The following is an 8,341-nucleotide window of genomic DNA, read 5'->3' as shown; positions in this document are numbered from 1 at the left end:
ACAATTTGAATTTGAACATAGATCCACTTATTTGCAATGGATCTCATTACACAACACGCATCATCATGCTGCTGCCTGGGCACTGACCCATTGTGCTGTTAGTTGACAATCCTAGATAGTCACCTGTCAGATAGTCTCCTTCTGTCCTATCTGAAAGTCATAAAGATTACATTAGTAATAAAGTCATTGAGATGATTTAGAGGCCCCCAGTTACTGTGAGATTACTGAAACTACACTGAATTAAAAAAAAAAATGTAGAATTTTATCGAAATTAAAAAAAAAAAAACATTCCTTTCCCTCCCCTCCCTCTAAATAGTTCAATAAACAATTGACTGCCCTTGACTTCCATACAAGTTTACAAATAAAAAAAAATGAAAACAAACATGACATCGACATGGACTGCATGAATATGTGTGCATGTATCTATCCAATGTATAAACAGCAGATGACAGTGACAGATGATATGTAAGCTACATATTTGAGTGATGCATTCAAAAGAGTGATATAATCATCTTTAACGCTTTTTAAAAAAAAATGTTTTGGTGTTACTATATGAAGTTAAGTGAATCACGTGGCGATCAAACGTTCAAAACTTCCGGTGGCGCAACCCTTAACTCTTTACCTATACAGTCGATGCTCTTTAATAGCTTTTCTGCCGACATAGTACAGTATATCGGTTCATTTATGTGCAGTGCAGTAGCATTTTTTATTTTTTTTTGCTCTATACTTTTGCTGCACGGACGCCGGACATAGTGACGTGACAGCCGTCTCCTCCTCACCTGCTGCGAGTCAGCACACACTGATACGCACCTGGAAGGAACGGGGGACCAGAGGGCTTCAACGTTGTTCACTGACGGTGAGTAAGATGCACTTTGGTTGTATTTTTCCCTCTGTGAGTAAAACTATTTCCCCTGTGCACGATACTAACTTATGACACTAATTATGTTACCGACCGCAAAATAGCTCCGTTAATGAAATCCATGCTCTACTCGCTAACCACAGTGGTAATGCCAACGCATGGGGCTAATATCTTATTTGCATATTACATTAACTCTGATTAGTGTATTTCAGCGATGGTTGTGACCGCAGGTATGTGTGTGTGTGTTTTCAGGGGCAGATTTAGTGATTTGGGAGCCCCAGTCGCACGTCGTCTTGCTTTACTTTTCACCATATCTCTAACTTTGAATTTTTGTATTGGCACTGATAGATGGAATTAAGTCTACTCAAAACATCTTTTTTTTTTTTTTTTGTGGGTGAAAACTATTAATACAGCATAGTAAGTTAAAAGTCCTGTATTCAAATGTTTACTTCAAGTGAAAGAGTGAAAGAGAGGCATTATCAGCTAAATCAGCAATGTAACATTTTGACCTGCTGGTGCAAAGAAAAAGTCAGAGGAACACCAAAGTCGGTAGTATTCATCTTCTGGGGACCGTGAATGTTTGGGCACAATGCAATAATTGTCGACATATACCACTATGGACAAAAGTGGTGGACTGACTGTCCAACAGTCATGCAATGTCATCCCTAGGGCAACTACAAAAAAAATCCAATTTGTACCACAATTTTGTCACTCAAAGTCGTATGCGGTACACTGCTTAAACCGTCAACCATTGGTTATCCCTCCAGCTTTGGCTCGTTTCTCTTTATAGAAGGATACACTTCTCTCTTCCTTTATAGCTTTATGCACCCCAACACTAACACTAGATTTTACTGCATCTCTATTTAAATTGTATTCCCACCATATGGTGATCCATTAAGCTTTATTTTATCATACCTTATTACTTTGCGTTTTGTAACTGTGCAGCTGAACACAGATCTCAAGCAGAAAACTAAATATATATTTCTTTGCCAAACATTTTATAACAACTATCCAATGGGAAATATTTGATCATGTAGACACCTGTGGCTCTTTACAATGCTTGTTTAAACACTTGCTGCTACGTGCTAATTAGCTATGATAAGATGACATGGTTTTGGCAGCTGACTCATAAAGCATCTTTCACGTTTGCATAAGGTGTTAGTATTTCTTTTTACCTTTGGGTAATGCTTTGTCACTGGTGTTTCATCCAGGGGACTATTTTTATAAACACTTCTTTTTTTTGTGGATCAACTTCATTTTACAGTAGGTGATCATTTTGATAAATGTTAACTAATGTTTGTGAATAAAATAAATGCTGGGGGTAGTCACAAAATTGCATAATGGTGACTTTTGCCTCTAATTTCCGGACATTTCCTCCGTGACTTTTATGGTCTCTGTGGTTACCGTGAATATGTTAGTGGGACAGGTCTGTCATGCGTTCATGCATTCAGAGAAAACTAACCACCTGCAATTGTGTTTCCCTTCCGTAAATTATCTTGTTTTTAAGCACAGTCCTGCTTCCTGCCTTCTAAATTCAGTCTTCATGGATGACTTAAGCCTCCCATGAAGCCAAATTGCTTACAGTTCAAGTCAAGCAAATAAAAGAGTTGTTTTGAAGTAACACTATATGTGGTTTGTAATTCACCCAGCAGCACACAATAGCTGCTGTCAGAATATGTGCATGGGTTTAACAGTGTCTGCATCATTTACAGGTCAGAGAGAGACTATTAAAGTAGGCAACAACTTATTCAAAGCAACACCATCTCCCACTGGATTCATTTCTCCTCTCCAGTACTAATTGGAGAAAGAGATGTCACACTGTGATTGCTATTGGAAATTGAAACTCTCAGTCGATTCTCATCACTCTCCCATAGCTGATCAACGCCAGAATGGGAAGGTCTCATCTGATGTGTGCTTGTTCATTGTAGCGCTCAATTAACACATGGTAGCTACAAACTCCTGGGTGGTTTTAAATCTGTTGTATTCAGTAGTCTCTCTCTATCCCCCCTCTTATATCTAGCTAGTCTCATCTTTGTTTTACACCTGTCTATTTTGCTTGTTCCCAGTAATTGGTCAAAGAACACTTATTTCAACCATAGTGTTATAGTCTCCTAGGGGATTGATTTTTTTTTATTTATTTTTTTTAAGAAGTCAAAAACATCGTCTTAATGCTGTGGGGAAAAAAAGCTATAAGCTGGCAAAGCGCATGACAAATACTAAACAGTTGTTTTTGTTTTGTCAGAGCTCACTAAGATAAAGGCCAGATAAAAAGCAGTGACTTTGATTATGCCTTAATAAACTCAAAATATATAACAAGAATTCCTGTAGGTCCATGTTGGTCAGCGGGTCCACCACTTTGGTCCATACCTCAACAACTATTTCATGGATTGCCCTGAATATTTGTACAGACATTCATAGCTCCGTAAGGATGATTCATACCGTCTTTGGTTATCCCCTGACTTTCTTTCATGTCAGAGTTTTTATTTATCCAGCGAAATATCTCAACATCTCTTGGAGGGATTGGCACACACTTTCAAAGTTCCCAGATCATGTTTCTGAAGTACTTTGGGGATCACCTGACCTTTCATCTAGTGTCAGTGCCACTATGAAATAACTAAAAGGTTGTCTTGTTTACAAGTTGTGTCTTTTAAGCTGCTAAGGCCTACATTCATGGATCCCCCGGGTTTCACAGTTGGGAGGGTGTGTGTGTGTGTGAATCCCTCAGCTTTATTGTCAGGACAAGACTTATGCAGCACTGCGTTTAGTGACCAGGGCTTAGCTTGCTGTTGATGGTCTGTAAATGCCTCCGTGCTGGCTGCTCATAAATCTTAATGCCTCGTTTTCTATTCCTACTGTACATTGAATATGTTTGAGAGGCATCACTGATGGAGCTGGGCGGATGAGTAATTAGTAAAGTAATGCAATTACTTATTTTTCAAATAAGTCACTATCAAATCCATTCTTCAGTAACACATCTAAAATGTAGCGGGTGGTAACAAGGGGATAATTATGTCATTACTGCAGTCCAGTTTCTGTCTCATCCCCAAATCATAAGATTACTAGAATACTTAATGAGCCAGATTCCCGGGGAAAGATTAAAAAACTAATTTGGAGCTCCAGTCTGCGGAAGTATGACAACCCCCGGGTTATAGTGTCAACTGGACGGGGTGAGATTAAAGCCAGTGCCTCTAACCTGCCTCACAACTCCATGTATGGTCAAATCGGTTTAACCAATACCCAAGATGATCAGATAATGAATGGGAAAGAAACACATTCATAACCCAAGCTGAGTGGGTAGATTTAAGATTTGGTCCAGGCATAAAATAAAAACTGTTCTCCTCACTTGACTTCAGATTCTCTGCATTTAACAGATATTTGAATTCTTATTATTTCCTAAAAAATGAGCTGTTTCAAGAAAGACATTCATGCCTAACAGACACTCTGGGCACACTGCCAGCTCCAGCTCAGACTATCTGGGAGATAACCAGCCTTTTTTGTGAGGTAATTGACTGTGTGGATGACTATTGCAAGGATGCCATTGACTTGACTACCATCAATAGAGGCATTTTGCGGAAAGTATGTCTAAACACACACACACACACACACACACACACACACACACACACACACACACACACACACACACACACACACACACACACACACACACACACACACACACACACACACAGAGAGACGGGGTGATGGTGACTGCACATCTAAGAGATCGGAATGTGGAGAACTAGACAGACTCTTTGTGGCAAATCATTATTTATTAATGCTCGAGTCACACACACACAGCACTTGATGTAGAAGCAGCCGTGCCGCTTTGGTGGCATGATGGCTTTTGACTGAGTTGATACAGTTACTGGTTTATCTGTGAGGTCAAAAGACGAGTACTGACATGTCTGTCTGCTGATGATTTTCTGTGGGCATTCTGCTTTGTGGACACTCTTCCTTTAAGCTAGCTTATCTCCGGATCTGCTGGCTGGATGGCCAGGCTTTGTGTGTAGTGTTGTGTGGATGGCAGCGTTGCACTGGGTTAGATGGATAAAAGAATGCATAGCTAATCAGAATAATCAGTCTCTCTGATTCCTTACTCATGCTGCGATCGTTACTATGCAGGATGCAAGCAGCTGACCCACAACGTGCCGCAGAGCAACGATTATCCCCTCAGGGGTCGACCTCTCCAATGTACTGCCTTTTCTCTTCCGCCTGGTCTGTACGGGCATAGCGAGCATAAGAAAGGACCAGTAATTGAAAGAGTGTGGAGGGTGTGGACTGCTTGTTTGTTGTCAGGGATCAATGGCAGAGTGAGAGGGTATTAGAGAGAAGGCAGGGTCGAGGTCATGGGTAGGGAGACAACTAACTGCTTTGGTAGACCAGACTCCTCTGCTTGCAGTGTGGAGAGAAAAAGCAGAAAAGCGATTTGAGGAGCTGAAGCTGACATTTTTCTAAGAATACTTTTTATCCAGGAACAAATCCATATGTGAAAGCCCTTATGAGAGATCCACTATTCTGCATTCAACACTGTTTCTCGATTCCCCTACAGCAAAGACGGTCTGATCGGATAGCCTCAATTGACTGTTTTCCTATACCACGAGAAAAATGGAGGATGAGATCGACAGGCGGATTGGTGAGGCGTCAGCAGTGATGCGGGCATTGCACCGGACCCGCCGCAAAGAGGGAGCTGAGCCAGACGGCAAAGGTCTCGATTTACAAGTTGATCTAGTTCCGACCCTCTCCTGTGGTCATGAGCTTTGGGTAGTGATCCAAAGAATGAGATTGCAGATACGAGTGGCCAAAATGAGTTTTTTTTTTCTCCTTAGGGTGGCTTGGCTCACCCTTTAGAGATAAGGCGATGAGCTGAGACTTCTATAGGGGACTCAGAGTAGAGCTGCTGCTCCTTCGCTTTGAAAGGAGCCAGCTGAGGTGATTCAGGCATCTGATCAGGATGCCTCCTGGACGCCTCCCTTTTAGAGGTTTTCTGGGTGCTTTCAACCGGTCGAAGATCCCGGAGCAGACCAGAACATGCTGGAGGGATATATATATATATATATATATATATCATCTGACCCGGCAACACCATGAGATCCCCCAGAAGAATCTGGAAAATGTTGCTTGAAAGAGGGAGGAATATATATATACTCCCCTTAGCCTGCTGCCACCGCAACCCTGCCTAATATATGCAGATAAAATGGCTAAATGGATGAATATGCCATTAGGGCACAATAGATCACAATAGATGTTATGATCACCAGTGGCTTAGAAATATGAGTTTCCTCAGTGTGCTCTCTCTTCGTCACGGTTGCATTAATGCAAGATAAATTATCTAACGCTTAATGGGGTACTTCTTCAGTAACTTCTATTTAGCTATGCTTTGCTGATAGAAAAATGTACCTGAAAAACACATGATTTGGTCTTCAAAGGATGCATTCATCTTCATAAAAGTGTGCAGAAGAAGCAATGAATATAAAATACATACAATCTTTTGATTTACAGTGGATTTTCTTTCGTAATCGACTATAATTGTACCATTATATAATATAACATTGTACAACTTCAGAAAAACATCAGACAGATTGACATGCTGATTTGCTCTTGCAGTTACAGGTTCTCTGTCATTTTTTATTGGCTGCCATGCATCAAGAATGCTGGTCTTACCCAATATGAGCCTGTCAGAGGGCGTGTGAGTAGTGTGTAGTCTGAACACACTGACATGATACACATACATTCAGATTCAGTGTGACTTACACTTCCAGAGGTAATCACTATCCAATGTTCATCATGAATAAACGTCCATAAAACCACTGAGAAATTTTGACAAAAGGACACATCATATAACATCAGAACATACCTGAGAATCATCAAGTTTTACATTTTTCATCAGTATCAAATGATAGTGAATCTGTTGTTATTTTGTGGTATATTGCAAACAAGAAATGCTCAATGCCTATTTTGGGGTGCTTTTAGTTGTGACCCAAAAACAACAGGGCTTAAGTTGTAGCACACAGCTCATTAACTGTCATGGCAACATGAAGAGCAGGGGAGTAAATGGCTTTGAGCGCAAGGAGCATCCACTGGCGCGCAACTTCCACCACTGCTCTTCTGCTCGCAAAGCTTTCACCTGCTCGCTCGCGAAGCTATGTGGCGGTATAAAGATTGTTTGCAATCCACCATTAACCACTACCCCACTTCATTTCAGAGGTAAATATTTTCTTCTCGCAGGTTACAATTTTTCTCTTGCAGGCAGAGATATTCTGCAAGGAATGATGTGAAAGCGTTCAAAAAAGTAATATGCATGGACAGCTGTTTGAGTTGCACGCGCGAGACCTCTACGTGCATGCACGCGTGTGGATCCAATTTGTGCTATTGCTATTGTAATATTGACATTGATTTGCTCCCATATTCTTTTTCTCACCAAATGGAAGGATCCCAGGTCTTGGCATTAAGCTTTTTCAGCCAGTTGTCCTTTGGACAAGTAGCTGAGACATTTTACTTGCCAGATTGTCAAACTCAATTGTCTGAAAGGGAAAATGTAGGCCTATTTAAAAAAAAAAAAAAAAAAAAAAAAAAAAAAAAAAAAAAAAAAAAAAAAAAGTTTGAACATTTAGGAATTCTAAATTTCTTAATGATATCTTTTGTATCGATTTTAATAACAAAGACATGTATCGGGATAGAACATTTTTGCCATATTTCCCTGTACAATGAGTGTGTACTCACACTCATTGTACACACTTTGTGTAAACAATATATTTGATATATTAGTGCAATGCCAATTGCCTATTATACTAAATGCATACAAAAGTACCTCTGATAGTTCTGCTATATGAATTGATATGAATCCAAACATGCCAGTCTGAATTCTGTACCAATAATGCAACCATGCCAAATGTCATAAGCAGTTGTGGCATGATAATAGCAATATACTGTAGCTGTTCTGTGAAGAGCATTAATAGCATTTTGGAATAGTGTTATCATACATGTTTTGCACACAGTAGGATTGTTAAGTTGTTGGCAAGTGGCTTTGCTTCGCTATCTTAAACTTCAGGTAGCTGGGAAAACTTCTTATTTATTTGAACAGGATGCACGTCGAAGAAAGGAAATGACTTGGTCTTAAAATTTGATAAGGACTTCTTTGTGTGCGATGAAGACCTCCCATCCCACCAAACAAGCACACACCCACACATTGACACGCATAAACTCAATCCGAGAGGCATCTTATCATTGGATTTATAGTTAAGCTGCACGCACGACCGACTAATAAGAAAAACAAAAACAAAGAAGTTAGTCCTTGAATACCAGCAAACACAGGCTTGGAAATGAGTAAGATATTTGATCCAACAGTTGTGAGTTTGGAGCAATTTAAGCTGGCAAATTACCTCCTTCTAATAAAAACTCAAATTTGGAAGAGTCAAGGAGAGAGAGAGACATTAGAGCTGGGCTTGTACCGCTGTTGCAGTAATGGTAGTGTTTGCCTGT

At 40.1% G+C, this 8,341-nt stretch overlaps 1 protein-coding gene across 2 annotated transcripts in view; it reads left to right on the top strand.

Moving 5' to 3' along the window:
• The first annotated feature begins 774 nt into the window (after positions 1 to 774).
• LOC129107070 (MAM domain-containing glycosylphosphatidylinositol anchor protein 1) overlaps positions 775 to 8,341 on the top strand; it is a 179,557-nt gene continuing 171,990 nt past the window's right edge. For both annotated transcript variants that reach the window (XM_054618452.1, XM_054618436.1), the window contains exon 1: positions 775 to 856. The gene's annotated coding sequence lies outside the window, so the exon portion shown is untranslated. The remainder of the gene's footprint in view (positions 857 to 8,341) is intronic.

This window comes from Anoplopoma fimbria, chromosome 2 (genome assembly GCF_027596085.1).
Source record: "Anoplopoma fimbria isolate UVic2021 breed Golden Eagle Sablefish chromosome 2, Afim_UVic_2022, whole genome shotgun sequence".
In the NCBI taxonomy this organism is placed as follows: domain Eukaryota; kingdom Metazoa; phylum Chordata; class Actinopteri; order Perciformes; family Anoplopomatidae; genus Anoplopoma; species Anoplopoma fimbria.
The sequence above is the reverse complement of the archived record's forward strand: the minus strand, read 5'-3'. Positions and strand labels throughout refer to the sequence as shown.